This window comes from Astatotilapia calliptera, chromosome 18 (genome assembly GCF_964374335.1).
Source record: "Astatotilapia calliptera chromosome 18, fAstCal68.1, whole genome shotgun sequence".
Classification (NCBI taxonomy): domain Eukaryota; kingdom Metazoa; phylum Chordata; class Actinopteri; order Cichliformes; family Cichlidae; genus Astatotilapia; species Astatotilapia calliptera.
This window is the reverse complement of record NC_137439.1, coordinates 2,099,480-2,123,917: the sequence shown is the minus strand read 5'-3', so window position 1 is coordinate 2,123,917 and position 24,438 is coordinate 2,099,480. Positions and strand designations below refer to the sequence as shown.

The 24,438-nt window shown below is 40.6% G+C and overlaps 1 long non-coding RNA gene across 1 annotated transcript; it reads right to left on the bottom strand.

Moving 5' to 3' along the window:
• Window positions 1-2,234: 2,234 nt before the first annotated feature.
• Window positions 2,235-2,774, bottom strand: LOC145421740 (uncharacterized). Its single transcript, XR_013903108.1, has 2 exons — window positions 2,599-2,774; window positions 2,235-2,505 (listed from the first exon to the last, which is right to left on the bottom strand). It is a non-coding gene; the product is annotated as an uncharacterized LOC145421740 (long non-coding RNA).
• Window positions 2,775-24,438: the final 21,664 nt, after the last annotated feature.

Here is a 24,438-nt window from a genome sequence, read left to right as displayed (position 1 = left end):
TTGTTCTTAGCAGCTCACCCGTGTACACGTTTGATAAAGAAAGTAACTTTGTCTCATTGTGTCTTTATTTCTCCTGGGTTTTTTACAGAGTTTTCCCCCAACATTTCTTGGTCCTTCGAGCCGGAGCGCCTCCATCGTGTCCCATCTCCGTGACCAGTCCACGTTGTTCGTCTGTCGACAGCCCACACACTAGGTGTGTGGTCAAAGACCAAGGGCGTTAAATTCGAGTCTTGGCCAACGTTCTAGAAAGCGACCCACGGTGGTGGGGCCCGATCGAGGTGGACCAGACCCGGCGACACCGACCAGGTAGACACAGACACACTGACACAATCTTGCGTAAAAGCGTATTTTAAATTCAGGGAATTTAAAATAGCGAAAGTAGCTCGTCGCGACTGGAAGCTCCCCACCTCTGTGGGTTTAAAGTAGCTCGTCGGCTGGTAGCTTGGAGCTCGTCGACTGGAAGCTCCCCACTTCTGTGGGTTAGGTTTGGAGCTCTGGGTAGCTCCCCCAGCTGGGTCTAGACAGGGTCTAGGGAATAAGTAGCTCGTCTACAGAAAGACTGGCAGCTCCCCTTATGATAAGGGTTCCGATCGCGCGAATAGGTGTGAATGTGAATGTGTGTGTGTGTATTGTTTTAATTAACGGAGCAAGCTGAATTTTCACGGTCCAATAAGAGACTGAGCTGCTCCTACTGTGTTTTTCTTTTACTGCTATTCACTGACGTGCTGGTGAGTTGAGAGAACGGTCGAGTTCCGTCTCGTAAAGTTCACACCGCTTTTGGAAATAGTCCGAAAGTAGAAGGGCGTGTGAGCAACCACTCTCGTCTCTAATACCAGCGAAGGTGATAGCAGCTGTATCGTGTATATATTACTTAAACAAAAATAAGTAAATACATAAGATGGGTAATCAAGCAAGTGAAATTAAAACTCACTCCTGCTGACGAGCAGTGGTGAGAAAAGAAAAGTCCAGACGCCGGACAAAAACAGTGTCTGTAAACTGAGAGATTTAAGAAAACAAAATATAAACAGTCAGAAGACCAGAACTCAACTGCCAGTTTAGTAAAACCAGAAGACGAGACACTGTGCAGTTCCCACAATCCTTTTAGTAAACCATCACTCACTCCTGCAGCCGCATCTGCAGCACCACCCATATCAGGAAGAACATAATAATCCCTTATTAAGTGAAAACTAGAGATCACAGTAGTTTGAAGTAGTTTAAAAGGGTTGAAAACAGACCCCACTGAGTAGATATAAATATAAGAAGTACGAAATAAAGATGAATAAAGGGAAAGTTACAGTAGAAATTATCTTTAGAGTATTTGAAATTAATAATAGCAAGGATAACAACCTGTAAAGTGATATTAACAATGAAACACAGTTGGCATGATGACCATGCCCACAATGTATAAAATGAATATAAAGCAAATAATTCACACGAAAATATTTTAATAAAATAAATAAAGTATATTAAGACTGTGTCACTGTTCAGCCAAGGACAGTGTGTGAAAAGGTAACTGTCTCCACCCTGGGAAAAGGATGATTCTGCAGGTCATCTGAAGCCCTTGATGGATACAAAATAAAATATAAATAATATATTATAATAGAACTGCCTGGTCCACCATGCAACAGAGAGAACAAATGTGACCGCAGATTGGATGAATTCTAAATTATCTGTTTGCTGAATAAGATGATCCTAACTAACAAATTGGCTCAGGAGTAGTATAATGGTACACACTGATAAAATATTATGCTATTGCTGTTATATAAGACAAAGAGGATAATATTAACAATGACATAATATTAATATGAAGAGGCACCTTAATCGGTTATGATGTGAGGTGGATAATTGTTAAGCAGTAGTCTGCATCAAGCTTAAGGTTTGCTGAAACTCAGTGTAATGACATGTGAGATGAAGACAATACAGAGAATAACTAAACTAATGAAGTGCATAGAGGCACTTGACCAGCTTGAAACCTATCATCCTAGAATGACACATTGCTGAGATATAGAGCACACCTATAATAACAACCAATAAGCAAAACCCTGTAGACAACAGCTAAAACTACAGGATTGAGAAGCTGAATTAAATATGTAGACACTGCTAAGCTGATGAGCATGTTACACATTTTCTTTTCTTTTTTGTTTCTTTTAGAGCAGAAGCTGCTGTAACACACCCAAAGAAAGACTCTAGGTCTGACCAACCGTCTCAGTCGTGGGCAAAAAGATGTCAGTCAATAAAATTCTAAAAGATAATTTATTGACGAAAAATATATCAAGAGATAAAAGACAAAACAGTCCAGTGTCCCACTTATGAATTGTATAAAAACACACAGTCCCAAGGCCAGAGCCAGCTATGCCACACGGCCAAGTTGCACTCCACATGTTGCCTTTAACAGGGTTAGAAGTTGTCCTTGGAGACCCACCACCCTGCAAGCATATAGTCAGTGGTCACTCAAGCCTCTGCAACCCTGCTGCCTTTAGGCTGTGGCATATAATAGGCCCTGGACTGCACAGAGAGACAAAACGACACACTTAATATAAAATTCATAGGGCAAAACCCATCCATCCCAAACATATCTGATTTCATCACATTACATACCTGCACAGAGAGACAAAACAACACAGCAGTGTTTGTAGTGTGGGCTATAAGTAGACCAGTGTATCAGTGCAATCAAGTACACCTGCCTCTAATTAGTCCAACCCCATTCCAGCCATTGGCTCACCAAAAATGTGACACACACAAAACCACTCCCAACCCAGTGAAACTTCACACAATAATATGAAGTTTTCATCATTTTACATATAAAGTTTTCAATTTAAGGTTTGCATCATTTTAAATATAAGGTTTTCATCCTTGTATTTTTTGAAGTTTTCATTTTACATATTAGGTTTTCATCATTTTTAAATACAAAGTTTTCATTTTAGTTTTCATCCTTTTATTTTTTGTAGTTTTAGTTTTATTATTTTTTCTTGTTTATTCCACTTGTTATTTCAATTACTATGATTTTCATTTACTATGTTTTTCTTTTTATTATTTTCTTTTGTTTTATTCTTTAGACCAAATGACTTCCATTTCTGCTATGCTGACATTTTGAAAATTAAAAAATTGCTAAAGATGCTTAATAAATAACCTTCACAGACAATTGTTGTATGCATTTAAAATAAGTTAAAACAGGAGGGAATGTTACAGGAAAAATGATTCTATGTTTCTTTACCTTCTTTTAAATGTACAAAGATGCCTTTTGTCTGCCCTCTGCCTATGGTTAGATTAGTTTAGAATTATCTTTTTAGACTTTCCCAGCAAACACATCTTGTTTCTGGGACATATTGTTTTAGATTGTTTTATCTTCCCTAGCTCTCTGCTGACGAGACTAGCGCCATATATGGAGTTGTTTTATTTTATCTGTTTATTATTTGTTATCCTGTTCTCACTGTCTCTGTGCTCTGTGCCTATAAAAATTACCAAGCCACTGTGCATGGTGTGAGTTGTTCTTAGCAGCTCACCCGTGTACACGTTTGATAAAGAAAGTAACTTTGTCTCATTGTGTCTTTATTTCTCCTGGGTTTTTTACAGAGTTTTCCCCCAACACACACATATATATATATATATATATATATATATATATATATATATATATATATATATATATATATATATATATATATATATATTAGGGGTGCAACGATATTCGTATCGATATTGAACCATTCGATACAGTGCTTTCGGTTCGGTACGCATATGTATCGAACAATACAACATTTGTAATTTATTTTATCAATTTTCCTTCTGACGATGCTGTCTGTGTTGAGCGCTCAGAGAATCTGTGTTCAACTACTCCGCCTAGGCTGCACTGTCGAGCGCAGATCCACTGAGCGCTCAACACAGACAGCATAGTCAGAAGGAAGAGCGCAGGGCAAGCTAGCGAGACAGAAGTTAAGCTCTCCTTGCAACAGGCAAATTGAACCTCATTCAGATCTGGCGTTTGGAATTATTTTGGTTTTCATGTGACGTATGACCCTGAAGGTAAGCGAGTCATGGACTAAAGTAAAACAGTATGTTGGATGTGCCATGCAATGCTCAATTACATGGGTGGGAACTAGTGTGTTAGCGCAGTTAGCTCGTTAACGTGTTGGCCGTCTAGCCCCATGCACGGAGCGATCGGCGGTAGCTCGTTAACGGAGATTTGCCGTGTTGTGGCGTTAAGGTCATTTCAACGAGATTAACCTGAAAGCACTAGTGGGAACACAACGAATATGACTGCACATTTACACCGACATCATCCTAGTGCAAAGACAAAAACAACAAGCATGCTACTAACTTTAGCCGAGTCATTTAGACAGCTGTTAGCACATGATTCTCCTTATGCTGCTGAGAATATAGCCCAGAAGAAGCGGATAGTATAGCTTTTATTTTGGAAAGAGACATTTCTCTGTAATAAACTCTCTTTTCCAAAGATGAGTGATTCCTCAATCAGATACAGGGCTTGCAATATCGCTAGCCCGACGTCCCGGAGCTAGCGATTTTTTCAGTCGGGCTACCAAAATCTATCTCTGCCCTGCCCGTCGGGCTATTGTAGGAAAAATATATGTCAATGCTTTTGCATTCTTTCAGAAATGTAGCTGGGTAATTATGTCATTGGCATCGGTGAGCCACTGTCAATATGTGACATATTGAAGTCGCGTTTGAATTTGCGCTTGGTTTTTTTGCTTTCACTTTGCAATCGTGCGAACTGTGTATAGAGAGCGACAGCACTGATCTGTGAGTGATGATAATTTGTGCACCAATTCCTCTGACATCGTCTTATTAATCGTTAGCTTACTATGCAAACATGACAAGTGAAATCTCCCGCAGCTTAAACATGTGAGAGGTTGATCGCGCAGAGAATCGCTGAAATTATGTGAGTCCGTGTGTAAAAGCATTTCAGTTCTGCTGAGCCAAATAAGACAGGTCAGGGTGAAGAAGTGACAGCCAAAGAAAAGCTTACCACAAAACGGAGAAGTTATGACAAATCAGACTATAAGGCAAAAGAAAGTGCAGCTTTATGGTTTCATGGACAAAAGAATTTCTGTGGCTGCGATATGATGAGCTAAATAACCAGGGCTGCACATAAGTGGTCCACAGGTGCGCATTCGCTGGCAAAATAAAAAACACGCACAAGGGTTAGGGTTAAATTTAAAAACTGTACGTTTGAGTTAAAATATATATTTATAATTTTAATAAATGACAAATTAAAAATGCATGAACATTTTTTTGTATCGAAAAAATATCGAACCGTGAATTTTGTGTATCGTTGCACCCCTAATATATATATATATATATATATACACACACACATATATAAAATTAATTTTATATATGTGTGTGTGTGTGTGTGTATATATATATATATATATATATATACACACACACACACACATATAAAATTAATTTTATATATATATGTATATATATATATATATATATATATATATATACATATATATATATATATATATATACACACATATATAAAATTAATTTTATATGTGTGTGTGTGTGTGTGTGTGTGTGTGTGTGTGTGTATATACACACACACACACATATGAGAGACAGAGAGAGAGAAAAAAAGACGTACCATGTAGTTTGGCTCTGATCAGAAACGCAGCACAAATCTGTTTCACTTTACCTGGTGGCTCTTCTTTTATAGTGTCTACACGGCCCAAAAAAGTTTGTTCAATAGAGGGTAAAAAAAAGAAACTCGATACACAAGTTCCACTTCATTCCAGTTCTTGGTATTACAAATGAACTCATTCATTGTGCCTTTGAGGGGCTGATTTGGGCGTGTCAAGGAACAGGTAGACTTCACAATACATGCCCATTCTTTTCTTAACTGCCCTTCCTTTTCCAGAGAACAAACAATGAATTAAAAGATAAACTTGGCTGACCAAACAGAAATGGTTTGGCAGAAAAAATAATGAAAGGGATCACCTTTGGCAAATATTCATTGAAACAATGTTAAAACAGTATCGGGCAATTCTATTGAATCAACATTGAAATCTGATATTGATTTTATGTAACTTTTGCACCCTCTACTAATATTGAATCAATGTTGAACTCTGACATTGATTTAAAATCAAATTTTCTAACACTGTTAATACCAAAACAATGTTAGAGTCTGATATTGAATCACTGTTGAACTCTGATGTTGATTTTCCATCACTTATGCACCCTTTGTTAATATTGAAACAATAAAATCATGATTAAAAATCAAGAGTACTTAGCTATTTCAATCAATACTAAACCACTGAAAATTACCATCAATACTTAAACCTGCAAAAAAGACAATTGTGTTTGATCCACAAACAGGAAACCTTTTATATGTTGAACATCCTACAATTTGTCATGTCCATAATAATATCCCTATAATATGAAGCATCGGGCATTGTGTAAAAAAAATGACAATAGACATCTTTGTAATAATAACAAAATAATTTATCATGTGAAAAAGTTTCTTTGTTGAAAGTCACTGTTTTTAGTTTACTCTGAGATGGGGCTGGATATCGGGTGCCCTTCACCACCCATCTGATCTGGAGCATAGCGGAGACATTTCTGCACTGCTTGGGTGAAGGCAAACTCAGAAACTGCATTTACCCCCACCCCCCTGAATCAGGCCATCTAGGACAAAAACAAACAAAAAAAGAAAAAGAAAATGCATGCCAGTTAATGGTATGATAACTCGAGTTATCATACCATTAACTGGCATGCATTTTCTTCATCCCTTTGCAATCTTTATCTCCCTACTTTCCTCATTTCAAAAATCTATTTTTGAATTTCAAATTAAAAATCATATTTTCAAATTCTTTTTTAAAATACTAAAATTTTAAACTCTTTCAAGATCATCTTATCTTATGATAATATTATGTCCCAGCAGAACTAGCTAGCTACCATTTATAGTAAGCTAATGTCCTCTTCAGAAATTAAGCTTGAAGCAGGTAACACTGTAAGAACCTGGACTCAGTCCCATTATATATACACAGTGCAGCAATGGCTGCAACCGATAGTTCTTAAACTTGTTATTAAAATGCTGTCTGTAAACACATCAGTCCAGATGTTACCACATTGTTTTCTGATACTTTGAGTTAAAAGAACTGAAACAGGGTTATCACAATGATAGTTCTCCCACTTCCATTAATTAATGCCCTCTGCCAAGGTAAATAGTCGAGATGACACTGTTGATTAAATTTCATTTGTTTTTATTTCATGTTATTACAAGAGCACACATTCACTCTCAACTGGACATAGTTGATCATCAAGGAAGCTAGCAGGAGCCCTTCCCTGAAACACAGCCTCAATTCATGTTCAAGCTATCTGCCTTTATCTACTAGAAATGCAAACTTAAAAAATCAAACGATAACTCACCTTTGTTATTTCTTCTGCTAAACCCTTTCTGTTTATTCAGCCTAGTTTGTCTGTTTATTCAGTGGTTTCTTCTCTGGAAAAGGAAGGGCAGTTAAGACAAGAGTGAGCCTGTGTTGTGAAGCCTATCAATTTCTTGACACACCCTCAGTTTTAAGGCCAAGTCATTAAAGTATTAGTAAACATAATTCTACAATTCAGAGTCACAGTGAACTTTTTTGTCTTTCAGTGCCATTCAGTTTAGTTTGAGTTGAATTGCTGTAACTGCTGAATCTTTGTTGAAATTAGCTGAAATGCATTGAACAGTTCTCAGGCTGAAAATGTATCAATCACCTAAAAGCTGAAGATTCGAAAAATCCAAAGAAGCTTTAAAATCCTGAATATTTTTCTTACGCCGATAGTAAAAACTGAAACACTGCTGCGTTGCCGAAGACGCTGCCTCTGTCGGTGGCGATGCACAGGATGGGGGACGATGACGATCCCCAGGTCTTTTTGGAGGCATTCCGTGAGACGGCGGAGGCGTCGTGGTGGCCGCGAGCGGAGTGGGCCCCGCAGCTGATCCCACTGCTGTCAGGGGAGGCTCAAACGGCGGCCCTGGGTCTGCCCCCAGTCTCGCGGAGCAGCTTTGATGACGTGTGCCGGCCCGTGTTGCCTCGCCATGAAGACGATCGCCGGCGGTTCCGTGCCTGCAGGCTGACTGGGGAGGATCGGCCGTTCGCGTGGGCTCGCAAGCTCCACGACGCGGCGGTGCGGTGGCTGCAGCCGGGAAAGTGGCTGCAGCCGGGACAGTCTCCGCCGGCGGAGACGGCGAGATGGGTCCAGTGTCATAGACCTGCCAAGCTGGAGGTGGAGGATCACCTGGCCGCCAAAGCAGTGGAGGTACCCGGTACCAGCACCGCACCGACGGGCTCCAGCACCGGCGCCAGAAGAACGGACCCCGGCGTGGAGTCCTACTAACCCGTTTTCTTCCACTTTGCTTCCCTAGGGATCAGAGACATCTGGCGCTGCCTCTGAGCCATGGAGAGCAGCACAGACGCCGGGGCAGGAGTGCTGGAAGTGCGGGCAGCCGGGTCACCTGAGGAGGGATTGTCCGCTATGGAAGTGGGGCAGACCCTCGTGCACCAAAGCTTGGTTCGCCCCGGGGCATTGTTGGAGGCGGAGTGGGTGGAGGAGAGGTGTGTTCATGGTGATGTGCACAAGTATCCCATAGTGTCACTGTTGTTAAAATATATGGGCAAAACGCATAGAGTTAAGGCTGCGGTTAGCCCACGCCTGTCGCATCCCCTTATCTTGGGCACGAATTGGCCGGGGTTTCATCAGCTGTTGGGACATGCGGGGATGCGATCATGACCATTGGTAGCGTGTAGTGTCTGCGCATCGCTCAGCGGTGACGCAGGGTTGTCCGACGCTGACTCCGGGGAGGGGGAGACGGCGGGCCCTTCAAGGGAGGACCCGACGGCTCCGGAAATTACCCCCACGGGAGATTTCCCACTGGAACAGTCTCGTGACGACACCTTACGCTCAGCCTTCGACCAAGTGATTGAGATTGATGGTCACGTGGTGCGCCCTGAAGCCGCGCGGACCTACCCACGTTTCGTGTTATTAAAAGATAGGTTATATCGAGTGAGTCGTGACGCTCGCACGGAGGAGATGCACACCCAGTTGTTGGTGCCATGAGGTCGCCGGGAAATAATTTTACAGGCAGCTCATTATAACCCCATGGCAGGGCATATGGGATATGACAAAACTCTGGAGCGAATAACGGCCCAATTTTATTGGCCCGGAATCCATGCAGATGTGCGCCGCTGGTGTGCGTCCTGCCCGGAATGCCAACTTGTTAATCAGCCGGCCATTCCAAAAGTGCCTTTGCGCCTGCTCCCTCTAATGGAGGTCCCGTTCAAACATGTTGGCATGGACCTCATCAGGCTGTTTCACCGGAGTGCACGCGGTTATCGCTTTGTACTAGTTCTGGTGGATTATGCAACGCGATACCCGGAAGCAGTGCCACTGTGAACCACCTCTGCGAAGAGTGTGGCGCAGGCCCTGTTTTAGGTCATCTCCCGAGTTGGTATCCCGAAAGAGATACTGACTGACCAGGGCACGTCGTTCATGTCTCGCACACTGCGTGAACTGTACGACTTGTTGGGCATTAAATCTATTCGGACCAGCGTCTACCACCCTCAGACTGACGGGCTGGTGGAGCGACTGAATACGACTTTAAAGTCCATGATTCATAAGTTCATTTACGAGGATGAACGCAATTGGGATCGTTGGTTAGACCCTCTGTTATTTGCAGTGTGGGAGGTGCCCCAGGCCACCACGGGATTTTCTCCCTTTGAACTGCTGTTCGGCAGGAAGCCGCGTGGGGTGCTCGACCTAATTAAAGAAAACTGGGAGGATGGTCCGAGCCCCGCAAAAAACGAGATTCAGCACGTGTTGGACCTGAGAGCGAAACTCCACACTTTGGGGAGGTTATCACGGGAGAATTTGCTCCAGGCTCAGCAGCGTCAGCAGCGCCTGTATAACAGAGGGGCTAGACTCAGGCAATTTTCACCGGGAGACAGAGTGCTTGTATTACTCCCTTTTTCTAGCTCAAAGTTACTCGCCAAATGGCAAGGTACCTTTGTGGTCACATGGCAAGTGGGGGACGTTGACTCTGAGATGGGGCTGGATATCGGGTGCCCTTCACCACCCATCTGATCTGGAGCATAGCGGAGACATTTCTGCACTGCTTGGGTGAAGGCAAACTCAGAAACTGCATTTACCCCCACCCCCCTGAATCAGGCCATCTAGGACAAAAACAAACAAAAAAAGAAAAAGAAAATGTATGCCAGTTAATGGTATGATAACTCGAGTTATCAGCTGGCATGCATTTTCTTCATCCCTTTGTAATCTTTATCTCCCTACTTTCCTCATTTCAAAAATCTATTTTTGAATTTCAAATTAAAAATCATATTTTCAAATTCTTTTTTAAAATACTAAAATTTTAAACTCTTTCAAGATCATCTTATCTTATGATAATATTATGTCCCAGCAGAACTAGCTAGCTACCATTTATAGTAAGCTAATGTCCTCTTCAGAAATTAAGCTTGAAGCAGGTAACACTGTAAGAACCTGGACTCAGTCCCATTATATATACACAGTGCAGCAATGGCTGCAACCGATAGTTCTTAAACTTGTTATTAAAATGCTGTCTGTAAACACATCAGTCCAGATGTTACCACATTGTTTTCTGATACTTTGAGTTAAAAGAACTGAAACAGGGTTATCACAATGATAGTTCTCCCACTTCCATTAATTAATGCCCTCTGCCAAGGTAAATAGTCGAGATGACACTGTTGATTAAATTTCATTTGTTTTTATTTCATGTTATTACAAGAGCACACATTCACTCTCAACTGGACATAGTTGATCATCAAGGAAGCTAGCAGGAGCCCTTCCCTGAAACACAGCCTCAATTCATGTTCAAGCTATCTGCCTTTATCTACTAGAAATGCAAACTTAAAAAAATCAAACGATAACTCACCTTTGTTATTTCTTCTGCTAAACCCTTTCTGTTTATTCAGCCTAGTTTGTCTGTTTATTCAGTGGTTTCTTCTCTGGAAAAGGAAGGGCAGTTAAGACAAGAGTGAGCCTGTGTTGTGAAGCCTATCAATTTCTTGACACACCCTCAGTTTTAAGGCCAAGTCATTAAAGTATTAGTAAACATAATTCTACAATTCAGAGTCACAGTGAACTTTTTTGTCTTTCAGTGCCATTCAGTTTAGTTTGAGTTGAATTGCTGTAACTGCTGAATCTTTGTTGAAATTAGCTGAAATGCATTGAACAGTTCTCAGGCTTAAAATGTATCAATCACCTAAAAGCTGAAGATTCGAAAAATCCAAAGAAGCTTTAAAATCCTGAATATTTTTCTTACGCCGATAGTAAAAACTGAAACACTGCATTATCACATTTAACCTTCCCTGCTGCCGAGGTCGCGGGTACCCCACTTGCACGTACACAAGCCAGCTACGGGGACATTCCAAGATTCCCCCCTCCACAACCACCATTATTATTGTTAATGTTAAGTCAAACTGAGTTTAGGAAGTGGTGAGCCCTGAGGCAAATATGTATACTGACAGACTGAGGGGCAAGCTGGGCAAAACTAATCTTGCATCTGTTTTTCTGTCTGGACAAAGAAAAGAAGGCAAACTATGGAATAACAGGAAGTTGTCACTTACGTGAAAAGGCTGGTATAGTTCCTTCGATAAGTGGTCACCAGCAGTTACACTGTGAGGAACTGATGTGTCTATAAAATCCAGGGAGGCAGCTGGTAAAGAAGTGGTTGCTGGCTTAGCTAAAAGACTGGTTAACATTAGCTGCTAAAGAACCGCAGCTGCCGCTAGCTTGTGTATCATTAGCAGTGTGCTAATGTGTAATGGATGGTCGCCTGCTTATGAGCGGCACCATTGTTTAATGTTGGCCTGTGTATGGAAGACTGCTGATCTTTGCATATGGTTAAGTGCGGGAAAACTGGTTACAAATATTCTTGTCACTGGATTTAAGTTCTAATGCAGATTGACCATTTGATTTAGCACTTTTTCGTGAAAGCAGTATCTTTTAAGCTTGTGTGTACAATGGTGAGCATTTTAAAACTACTGCAGTAAATATTGTGCTGCAAAGCCCATACACTGCTATTGATGTGCTTGTGATAGGAATGAACATTTTGTTTAAATTAGAACAGTATATGTTAATAAGGGTTGGATTGTTCACAATATTTACAGATGTGTGATAAGAAAACATGGTTTTGTATCTTTTGGGTTTGTATTTAACCCTTTCGAGGCCGAGAGTTAGTTAGTTTTTAACTGATTTGCAACAGTTAAAAACTAACAACCTGATGACCCCACATACATATTTTATGAGGGTTTTTTTACTCAGAAGTACCACTGCAGGACTTGGTTGTGCATTAGCAACAAAAAGTTTAATTTGAGCCTGAGAGGGTTAAAGGTTTTTCTCCCATGGCTGAAGAGAGGATTAAAGAGGAAAGAAAAACAAAAGATCTGCCTGGTCATTGAGTGATATCCCATATAATCTCATATAATAGGAAAACAGTAAAGCTAGGGAGTTAAAGGATCTGATGCTTCTGTCCCTCCCAAGTTAATAATCACAAATAGTGTAATTTTTAACAACATGATTAGTGAAATTGTACAGTGCCATTCCTCACCTACTCTGTATCAATATCTTGATAGAAAATTCAGTAACACTTTAGGCTTTGGATACTGTGTGTGTTTTCTTTCAATGATCCTGTTTGCTGTCATTAAAGTAGCCGTGGTTGTGTCTGCAAAAAATGTGTTTTTAAATCTGTCTTAAAAAAAAGTTTAACTGCAACATAAAATCCATTATGATCATCTTTTATCTTGTTATCATCAATCAATAATAGGGTGCAACAGACAATATTACAAAATTAGATTACAATGACTTTTAACATTCTTACAATGGGTAAAATAAATATTGAACTCACAAACTTTATAAGTAAATATATTACTAAAGATGCCATTGATATGAAATAATCTGGAAGTGGAAAGATAATCATTTCACCATAAACTGGCCACAAACAGTTGCTCCCTGCAAGATTTCAGGCAGCGGAGTGAAAAGATTTATCAGAAGAGTTGTTCAAGAGCCAAGGACCACTTGTGGAGAGCTACAGAACTACTGTATCTGGAATCAGCAGGTATAAATGTTTCAAAGAAAAATATAAGTAATGCATTCAACCCACTTGGGGATTCCCATGATGCACTGAGTATTTCTTCTTCATGTGATTATACACCTCTCTGAATTTAATGATTAGTTATTATTAATCTCTGGCTCTCCTCCACAGTGTGTTTTTTGTCCTGTGTTTCTCACCCCAACCGGTCGCAGCAGATGATATAAAGCTAATATAAAGTGCCTTGAGGCGGCTGTTGTTGTGATTTGGAGCTGTATAAATACATTTATTGAATTGCGCCTGAACATGTATTCGCACTAACCACCAAGACTCCATTGCTGAAGAAAAAGCATGTTGATGTGCGTTCAAAGTTTACATGTAGACAAGCCTGTAAAATACTGGGAGAATGTAGTTTGGTCAGATGAGACCCAAATTGAATTCTTTGGATGGCACAATACACACTGTATTTGGTGGTCAAAAGGCACTGCATATAATCCCAGTAACACGATACCAACACTGAAGTTTGGAGGTAGGAAGTGGAGGTAGTATTTGGCTGTTTTTTAGGATGAGGCACCGGCACACTTTATATAACTGAAGGAAGAATGAATGGAAAACTGTACAGAGACATTCTTGATAAAAATGTGCTGCCATCTAGGCATCAGGCTGATGCAGATCAAACAAGGGTGGACGTTACAGCGAGACAATGATCTAAAAAACCCACAGTCAAGGAAACTCTCAGTTGGTTTTAGAGAAACAAAACAAAGCTGGTAGAATGACGCAGACAATCACTTGACCAGAGTCCAACTGAAAATCTATGGAAAGAACTAAAGCTCAGAGTTCATAGAAGGGGCCCACAGAATCTTAAGGATTTGAAAACTGTTTGTGTGAAAGAATGGGCCAAAAATCACACCTGAGCAATGCATGAGACTAGTTTTTCCATACAAGAGGCGTCTAGAAGCTCTCATCACCAACAAAGACTTTAATTCAATTCAATTTAGTCTTATTTTTACAGCACCAAATCAAAACAGCAGTCACCTCAACGTGCTTTATATTGTAAGGTAGACCCTAAAATAATATATCCAGAGAAAAACCCAACAATGACCCCCTATGAGCAGCACTTTGGCGACAGTGGGAAGGTAAAAAATCCTTTTAACAGGAAGAAACCTCCGGCAGAACCAGGCTCAGGGAGGGGCGGGGCCATCCACTGCAAGGGGTGAGAGAAGGAAGACAGGATAAAGACATGCTGTGGAGGAGAGACAGAGGTTAATAACAGGTATGATTCAATGCAGAGAGGTCTATTAACACAGAGTGAGTGAGAAAGGTGACTGGAAAGGAAAAACTCAATGCATCATGGGAATCCCCCGGCAGCCTATGTCTATTGCAGCATAACTAAGGGAGGATTCAGGGTCACCTGGTCCAGCCCTAACTATATGCTTTAGCAAAAAGGAAAGTTTGAAGCCTAATCTTGAAAGTAGAGATAGTGTCTGTCTCCCGAATCCAAACTGGAAGCTGGTTCCACAGAAGAGGGGCCTGAAAACTGAAGGCTCTGCCTCCCATTCTACTTTTAAATACTCTAGGAACAACAAGTAGGCCTGCAGAGCGAGAACGAAGTGCTCTAATAGGGTGATATGGTACTACAAGGTCATTAAGATAAGATGGGGCCTGATTATTTAAGACCTTGTATGTGAGGAGCAGGATTTTGAATTCTGGATTTAACAGGAAGCCCATGTTTAACAGTGAGCCATAATATAATCATCCCACAGATGTAATATTATCTACATCTGTGGGAGGGAGGGAGCACAACATACTTTTATTGATTTTTATGCTGATTTTTTCCCTTTTTTCCGTATGAGCTTACCTGCGATAGCTTCTGGACACCTATAGATCATTAGGACTAAAATGTTCTTAACAGAAACAGCAACATTTTTATAGTTACCTTATCCTCAGCGCTCCGTGTGTCTGTGGCCTAGACACAGCTGAAGCCTGATTACAGCATCTGGGCACCGAACAGCCTCAACAGCCTGGAAAGGTGCTAACCGCTAGGCTAACTAGCAACAAGATGCCTTCCCTCTCCACAGATGACTACCACAGCCTCCTGCAGAAGATTGCAGTACTGGAGACAAAAATTCATCGCTTAGAAGTAAACGTGGAGGTAAATGGACTGTGTGGAAATGAAACAACCTTGCCTTTGATTCAAAACAATGGCGATGAGCAAGCTAGTACACAGCTAAGGAGCACAGATAACATGACCAAGAAAGTAGACTCTGTGCATTATTATAAATCCTCAAGTGATAATCCCCCCTTGGACTGTCTTGGTGCAAAACCAAGACATAAATCATGTCTCCTGGAAGGGGGAGGACGTATCACGGGCAGAGCACAGCGAGCTGAAATCTCTGAAACCGACTGGCCTTCACTTCCTACGAGACAGAGAAGCTCTTCTACCCCTGTATACGGGAGGAAACAGGACTGGACAACCGCGAATAGGAAGGTTAACAACAAACCTCCAAAACAACTGAATGTGAAACTGCAGAACAGATTTGCTCCACTATCAAAGGACCCTGGATCTATATCGGACAACCATCCATCTAAAAGCAGCGAAGTAAGGTCTGAAAATCTGTTGAAAAGTAAAAGACCACAGGGAAAGCTAAAGGCTAGGCCTGAAACTCTGATTGTGGGTGACTCTGCTGTAAAGGATGTACAAAGGATGTGCAGTAAGAACTAGAGATGGACCGATCCGATATTGCGTATCGGTATCGGTCCGATACTGACCTAAATTACTGGATCGGATATCGGAGAAAAATAAAAAATGTAATCCGATCCATTAAATATCACGAAAGCACCTCACAAAACTTGCAACACACCGTAACTCACCTCAGGTTAGCACGTCGGAGCAGTATGCATCACGTGATAGAGCGGCTGTGGCATGCGGGACCTGTAGGTGGTCTGGATAGCATGTGGAGCTTCGCTAGCAACCCGGCATTTCATCTCCGACAAAGTTATCCCGAGAGAAGTAAAGCAAGTGTGTAAGTCCATCTCTGAATGTTTGTAAAGCATTCCTGCGTTAAGCTTAACAAACGATATATGGAGCGACTGCCTCTTCTTGCTGCTACTTCAATCATGAAACTGCTTAACGATCAGCTGATCGGCTTTTCTGTCGCGAGTCCGTGTCTCTGGTTTGCTTTTGGCCCACTTTGCACCAGAAAGAGGAAACCAGCGGCTGAACAACAGCAGCACGTTTAAGCTTGATCAGCTATTGTTAGAATGTATATAATATTACTTTCTACTCGAGGATCTTTTTCTACGTAGCTGACGGCTGGTAACTGTGCAGGGGCGGCTCTAGCAAAGTTTAGCCAGGGGGGCCGATAGGGCATTAACAGGGAAAAGGGGGCACAAAGACATACTTTTCTTTCTTATTCTCATTTAAAATGTCTAGCTTTTAATAAATAATTATCTGACAGCCAAAGTTTTAATTTGATGCAAAATGAATAGAAGTCCATTACTGTATATAGTAACTATTAAGTCTAATATACCCTAGTAAGCTATACTACTTTTTCCTTTGGGAAGGTACCATCTGTGCAGTCTGCAATTTTGTTGAAGAAAGATGTTGAATCTATTTAATATTTCTTGAAAAATAATTGATTTCTGTGCATTTTTTTTCCACACTGCATCAAATTAAGGTTGATTACGTCGATTAAGCATCATGAGGTGGAGCGTGAGGGGTGGTTCCTTATTTTTTATTTATTTATTTTTGTTGTTGCTGGGAGTTGGAACCCTATTAGTTAGGTTGCTTAATATTTACGCTAAGTACTCTTTAAAATACCAGAATAGGGAGGATGGTGTAGGTTTAAGTTTATTAGATTGATCAGTATTGCTGTACTATGAAATTTTTTTTTTTGCATACAGGTATAACAGAATAGCTTTAGTGTAGTTGTTGTTTTAAACTTGAGTATGAACTTATACAAAATGCAGCAAGATATTTAAAAAACAGTTTTGTTGATTAAAAAACACCATATCGGATTCATATCGGTATCGGCAGATATCCAAATTTATGATATCGGTATCGGTATCGGACATAAAAAAGTGGTATCATGCCATCTCTAGTAAGAACACTAAAGTCCTCTGCTTTCCTAACGATATGGTCAACAACCTGAAGGAGAGAATTCTTCAAATTGCAGATGAATATCCAACTGTGACAAACATTGTTCTGCATACAGGGTCAAACGATGTGTCCAAACAACAGTCGGAGGTTCTGAAACGGGACCTTACTGGATTATTAAATACTGTAAACTCTCTGAATGCAGCTGTATTCATCAGTGGACCTGTACCGCCGGTCAGAGGAGGAGACGAGAGATTCAGCAGGTTGTTTACACTGAATAAATGGCTTATATCAGCATGTACTGACCACTCGGTGCATTTTATCAACAACTTTAATATTTTTTGGGAACGCAGGCATCTGTTTAAAGCAAATGGATTTAATTTTAACAAGTCAGGGGTGAAACTGTTCACCTCCAACTTGTTTTATTCCATACGTCATCCATCTGTGCTTGGTGCCAAGGCTGAGATAAACGAGGAGTTATCTCATAAAGAGGAACAAACAGTACTCCAAGAACAGACAAAGCCCAGCAGAAACCTTGAGGAGGAGCTCTATTTGCCCCCACCTGGGAAGAGCCTCAGAAAGGAGAGACATCTGAGGCAAGAAGAGGGGTCCCTATTTGCCTCCAACTCTCTCAACAACACCAACGACCAGGACCAGGGACCACGACCTTCCCCAGTCCCCCAAACCCCTGACAGGCCATCACCCTCCTCCCCCTCCCTTTCTCCCTCCTCCCCACACCTGAAATTCACTGAGGAGATGATGGAGCGGGTCAATGCTGGGCTCAGATCTACCCCCCGGCCCAATCCTTTTTTGTCCCCCACAAACCCCCCACCAGAGCGGCCAAAGGTTCGCCATCGAGCCCCACCCTCAACAGAGCAATCAAAGTCACATTGCCCAGCCTCGCCCCCCTTAGTTCCTCCTTACCACCTTCATGCTCTGTCTCCGCAGTCTGATGTGTGATGTGTGAAGGGTCCGGGCTGCGAGGATTATGGCAGTGGTGACTTTTCCCAGGAGAAGCTGGGACCCTGTTTACTAGAAGGTTTTAAAATCTCTGTACTTTCAGGTGACAGGAGACATGTGGCCTGGTCAAAACACAGAGAGCTGCACTCTAAAAGATCTTTAAACATAGTAAACATACCTTGTGTGCCACAGACTGCTCCCAAACACGAGGGGACAAGTAATACCTCTAAAACACTTAAGTTGGCTTTATTAAACATTAGATCTTTAGCTGGGAAAACATTTTTAATTAATGATTTAATCACTGAGCACAGCCTTGATTTTATGTTTTTAACTGAAACTTGGTTGGACCAAAGTAACAGTGGAGCTGTTCTCATCGAGACGACCCCTCCTAACTACAGTTTTATCAGTGAGGTCAGGGCGAGCAGGAGAGGAAGAGGGGTTGCTGTCTTATTTAATGAATCATTTCAATGTAAGCAACTATCTCCTGGAAGTTTTCAGTCTTTTGAATATGTGGCTTTACAGCTGAAGGCCCCATCCAAAGTTGTGTTTCTTAATGTTTACAGGCCTCCCAAATACTGCACAGACTTTTTTAATGACCTCAGTGAACTGCTGTCTGTGATCTGTGTTGATTTCGACTGTGTAATTATTGTTGGGGATTTTAACATCCATGTGGACAACCCTCAGGACAAAGGGACTAAAGACCTGAGTAACACTCTGGGCAACTTTGGGCTGACTCAGCATGTAACAGAGGCCACACATAATAGAGGACACACTCTTGACCTACTGATCTCCAAGGGCCTGAGCATTTCAGAGGTTACTGTGTCTGATGTCGGCGTGTCTGATCATTACTGTGTTTTCTTTGAAAGTAAAATCTCAGCCCACATAAATATATCAACAACAGTGATCACAAAACGGTGTATAACTGAAGACAGTAGTGCAATTTTTAACCAGGTCTTCCCATTAACACCTGACCTATCTAGAGGGTCAGTCAATGAGCTCGTCAATAGCTTCAATGCTAACATGTTAAATGTAATGGACACTATTGCTCCCATTAAGGTGAAGGTTATCTCTGGAAGGAAAAAGACTCCATGGAGAAACTCCACACTGGTGAAAAATGAAAAAAGAGAGTGTAGGAAAGCTGAGCGCAGATGGAGAAAAACAAACCTCCAGGTTCATTATGACATTTATAAAGAGAAACTTCACAATTATAATTTACAACTGAGGAGTGCAAGGAGGTCCTACTTCTCTGACATCATCACTAAAAACAGCCATAATGCTCGGGTCTTATTTTCTACAGTTGACAGGCTAACAAACCCTCCTGTGTCAGTGGCAGCTGAACTTCATTCGACCATGGCCTGCAATGACTTTGCCAAATTCTTCACTGAAAAAATCCAAAAAATTAGACAAACAATTGGTACATCAACAGCAGATCCAGGATATGTACTGTGTCCACCAAAAAACTGTTTAAACACCATGAAACAGTTTCACCCGATTAACAGCAAAGACCTGGAGGACATCTTAGGTCAACTGAACTCCTCCTCCTGCTGTTTAGATGTCCTGCCAACAAGTTTTTTCAAAAAGGTCTCAAAGTCTTTAGAGTCAGACCTGTTACAGATCGTCAACTTTTCTTTATTATCAGGTGTGTTTCCAGAATCACTAAAAACTGCTGTAATAAAACCTATACTGAAAAAGGACAATCTTGACAAGACACAAATGAACAACTACAGGCCGATCTCAAATCTCCCATTTTTAAGTAAGATCATTGAAAAAGCAGTTTCTCAACAGCTCAGTTACTTCTTAAAACAGAATAACTGCTACGATGCCTTCCAGTCAGGTTTTAGACAGAACCACAGCACTGAAACCGCTCTGACCAAAGTGTTTAATGACATATGTCTGAATACAGACAGTGGAAAAATGTCAGTCCTAGTTTTACTGGATCTCAGTGCAGCATTTGATACAGTTGACCACAACATATTACTCAAACGACTGGAGAACTGGACAGGTCTTTCAGGAACTGTACTAAACTGGTTCAAGACATACTTAGAAAACAGGAAATACTTTGTATCAATAGGTAACTTCACATCTGAGCAGACAAGTATCACATGTGGAGTTCCCCAAGGTTCCATCTTGGGACCCCTTCTGTTTAACATCTACATGCTCCCACTGGCACAGATTATAAAGAACAACAAAATAAACTATCATAGCTATGCAGATGACACACAAATATATATCACAATGTCACCAGGAGACCAAGGCCCTGTACAGGCTCTTGGTAAATGCATTGAGGAAATTAATGACTGGTTGTGCCACAATTTTCTCCAGCTAAACAAAAACAAAACTGAGGTAATAGTCTTTGGCGCCAAAGAAAAACGATTACAGGTCACCAGAGAACTTCAATCTATACATCTAAAAACCACAAACCAGGCGAGAAATTTGGGTGTAGTGATGGATGCAGACCTAAACTTAGAAAAACACATTAAGACAATAACAAAGTCAGCTTACTATCACCTCAAGAATATTTCAAGGATAAAAGATCTGATGTCTCAACAGGACCTGGAAAAACTAGTCCATGCATTCATTTTTAGTAGGCTTGATTACTGTAACAGCATCTTTACAGGTCTACCTAAAAAATCAGTCAGACAACTACAGCTCATTCAGAACTCTGCTGCTCGAGTCCTCACTAAGACCAAAAAAGTGGACCTGGACTCAGTCCCATTATATATACACAGTGCAGCAATGGCTGCAACCGATAGTTCTTAAACTTGTTATTAAAATGCTGTCTGTAAACACATCAGTCCAGATGTTACCACATTGTTTTCTGATACTTTGAGTTAAAAGAACTGAAACAGGGTTATCACAATGATAGTTCTCCCACTTCCATTAATTAATGCCCTCTGCCAAGGTAAACAGTCGAGATGACACTGTTGATTAAATTTCATTTGTTTTTATTTCATGTTATTACAAGAGCACACATCCACTCTCAACTGGACATAGTTGATCATCAAGGAAGCTAGCAGGAGCCCTTCCCTGAAACACAGCCTCAATTCATGTTCAAGCTATCTGCCTTTATCTACTAGAAATGCAAACTTAAAAAATCAAACGATAACTCACCTTTGTTATTTCTTCTGCTAAACCCTTTCTGTTTATTCAGCCTAGTTTGTCTGTTTATTCAGTGGTTTCTTCTCTGGAAAAGGAAGGGCAGTCAAGACAAGAGTGAGCCTGTGTTGTGAAGCCTATCAATTTCTTGACACACCCTCAGTTTTAAGGCCAAGTCATTAAAGTATTAGTAAACATAATTCTACAATTCAGAGTCACAGTGAACTTTTTTGTCTTTCAGTGCCATTCAGTTTAGTTTGAGTTGAATTGCTGTAACTGCTGAATCTTTGTTGAAATTAGCTGAAATGCATTGAACAGTTCTCAGGCTGAAAATGTATCAATCACCTAAAAGCTGAAGATTCGAAAAATCCAAAGAAGCTTTAAAATCCTGAATATTTTTCTTACGCCGATAGTAAAAACTGAAACACTGCATTATCACATTTAACCTTCCCTGCTGCCGAGGTCGCGGGTACCCCACTTGCACGTACACAAGCCAGCTACAGGGACATTCCAAGATTCCCCCCTCCACAACCACCATTATTATTATTAATGTTAAGTCAAACTGAGTTTAGGAAGTGGTGAGCCCTGAGGCAAATATGTATACTGACAGACTGAGGGGCAAGCTGGGCGAAACTAATCTTGCATCTGTTTTTCTGTCTGGACAAAGAAAAGAAGGTAAACTATGGAATAACAGGAAGTTGTCACTTACGTGAAAAGGCTGGTATAGTTCCTTCGATAAGTGGTCACCAGCAGTGACACTGTGAGGAACTGATGTGTCTAAATAAAATCCAGGGAGGCAGCTGGTAAGGAAGTGGTTGCTGGCTTAGCTAAAAGACTGGTTAACATTAGCTGCTAAAGAACCGCAGCTGCCGCTAGCTTGTGTATCATTAGCAGTGTGCTAATGTGTAATGGATGGTCGCCTGCTTATGAGCGGCACCATTGTTTAATGTTGGCCTGTGTATGGAAGACTGCTGATCTTTGCATATGGTTAAGTGCGGGAAAACTGGTTACAAATATTCTTGTCACTGGATTTAAGTTCTAATGCAGATTGACCATTTGATTTAGCACTTTTCGTGAAAGCAGTATCTTTTAAGCTTGTGTGTACAATGGTGAGCATTTTAAAACTACTCCAGTAAATATTGTGCTGCAAAGCCCATACACTGCTATTGATGTGCTTGTGATAGGAATGAACATTTTTGTTTAAATTAGAACAGTATATGTTAATAAGGGTTGAATTGTTCACAATATTTACAGATGTGTGATAAGAAAACATGGTTTTGTATCTTTTGGGTTTGTATTTAACCCTTTCGAGGCCGAGAGTTAGTTAGTTTTTAACTGATTTGCAACAGTTAAAAACTAACAACCTGATGACCCCACATACATATTTTATGAGGGTTTTTTTACTCAGAAGTACCACTGCAGGACTTGGTTGTGCATTAGCAACAAAAAGTTTAATTTGAGCCTGAGAGGGTTAAAGGTTTTTCTCCCATGGCTGAAGAGAGGATTAAAGAGGAAAGAAAAACAAAAGATCTGCCTGGTCATTGAGTGATATCCCATATAATCTCATATAATAGGAAAACAGTAAAGCTAGGGAGTTAAAGGATCTGATGCTTCTGTCCCTCCCAAGTTAATAATCACAAATAGTGTAATTTTTAACAACATGATTAGTGAAATTGTACAGTGCCATTCCTCACCTACTCTGTATCAATATCTTGATAGAAAATTCAGTAACACTTTAGGCTTTGGATACTGTGTGTGTTTTCTTTCAATGATCCTGTTTGCTGTCATTAAAGTAGCCGTGGTTGTGTCTGCAAAAAATGTGTTTTTATGTCTGTCTTAAAAAAAAGTTTAACTGCAACATAAAATCCATTATGATCATCTTTTATCTTGTTATCATCAATCAATAATAGGGTGCAACAGACAATATTACAAAATTAGATTACAATGACTTTTAACATTCTTACAATGGGTAAAATGAATATTGAACTCACAAACTTTATAAGTAAATATATTACTAAAGATGCCATTGATATGAAATAATCTGGAAGTGGAAAGATAATCATATAAACCATAAACTGGCCACAAACAGTTGCTCCCTGCAAGATTTCAGGCAGCGGAGTGAAAAGATTTATCAGAAGAGTTGTTCAAGAGCCAAGGACCACTTGTGGAGAGCTACAGAACTACTGTATCTGGAATCAGCAGGTATAAATGTTTCAAAGAAAAATATAAGTAATGCATTCAACCCACTTGGGGATTCCCATGATGCACTGAGTATTTCTTCTTCATGCGATTATACACCTCTCTGAATTTAATGATTAGTTATTATTAATCTCTGGCTCTCCTCCACAGTGTGTTTTTTGTCCTGTGTTTCTCACCCCAACCGGTCGCAGCAGATGATATAAAGCTAATATAAAGTGCCTTGAGGCGGCTGTTGTTGTGATTTGGAGCTGTATAAATTTATTGAATTGCGCCTGAACATGTATTCGCACTAACCACCAAGACTCCATTGCTGAAGAAAAAGCATGTTGATGTGCGTTCAAAGTTTACATGTAGACAAGCCTGTAAAATACTGGGAGAATGTAGTTTGGTCAGATGAGACCCAAATTGAATTCTTTGGATGGCACAATACACACTGTATTTGGTGGTCAAAAGGCACTGCATATAATCCCAGAAACACGATACCAACACTGAAGTTTGGAGGTAGGAAGTGGAGGTAGTATTTGGCTGTTTTTTAGAATGAGGCACTGGCACACTTTATATAACTGATGGAAGAATGAATGGAAAACTGTACAGAGACATTCTTGATAAAAATGTGCTGCCATCTAGGCATCAGGCTGATGCAGATCAAACAAGGGTGGACGTTACAGCGAGACAATGATCTAAAAAACCCACAGTCAAGGAAACTCAGTTGGTTTTAGAGAAACAAAACAAAGCTGGTAGAATGACGCAGACAATCACTTGACCAGAGTCCAACTGAAAATCTATGGAAAGAACTAAAGCTCAGAGTTCATAGAAGGGGCCCACAGAATCTTAAGGATTTGAAAACTGTTTGTGTGAAAGAATGGGCCAAAAATCACACCTGAGCAATGCATGAGACTAGTTTTTCCATACAAGAGGCGTCTAGAAGCTCTCATCACCAACAAAGACTTTAATTCAATTCAATTTAGTCTTATTTTTACAGCACCAAATCAAAACAGCAGTCACCTCA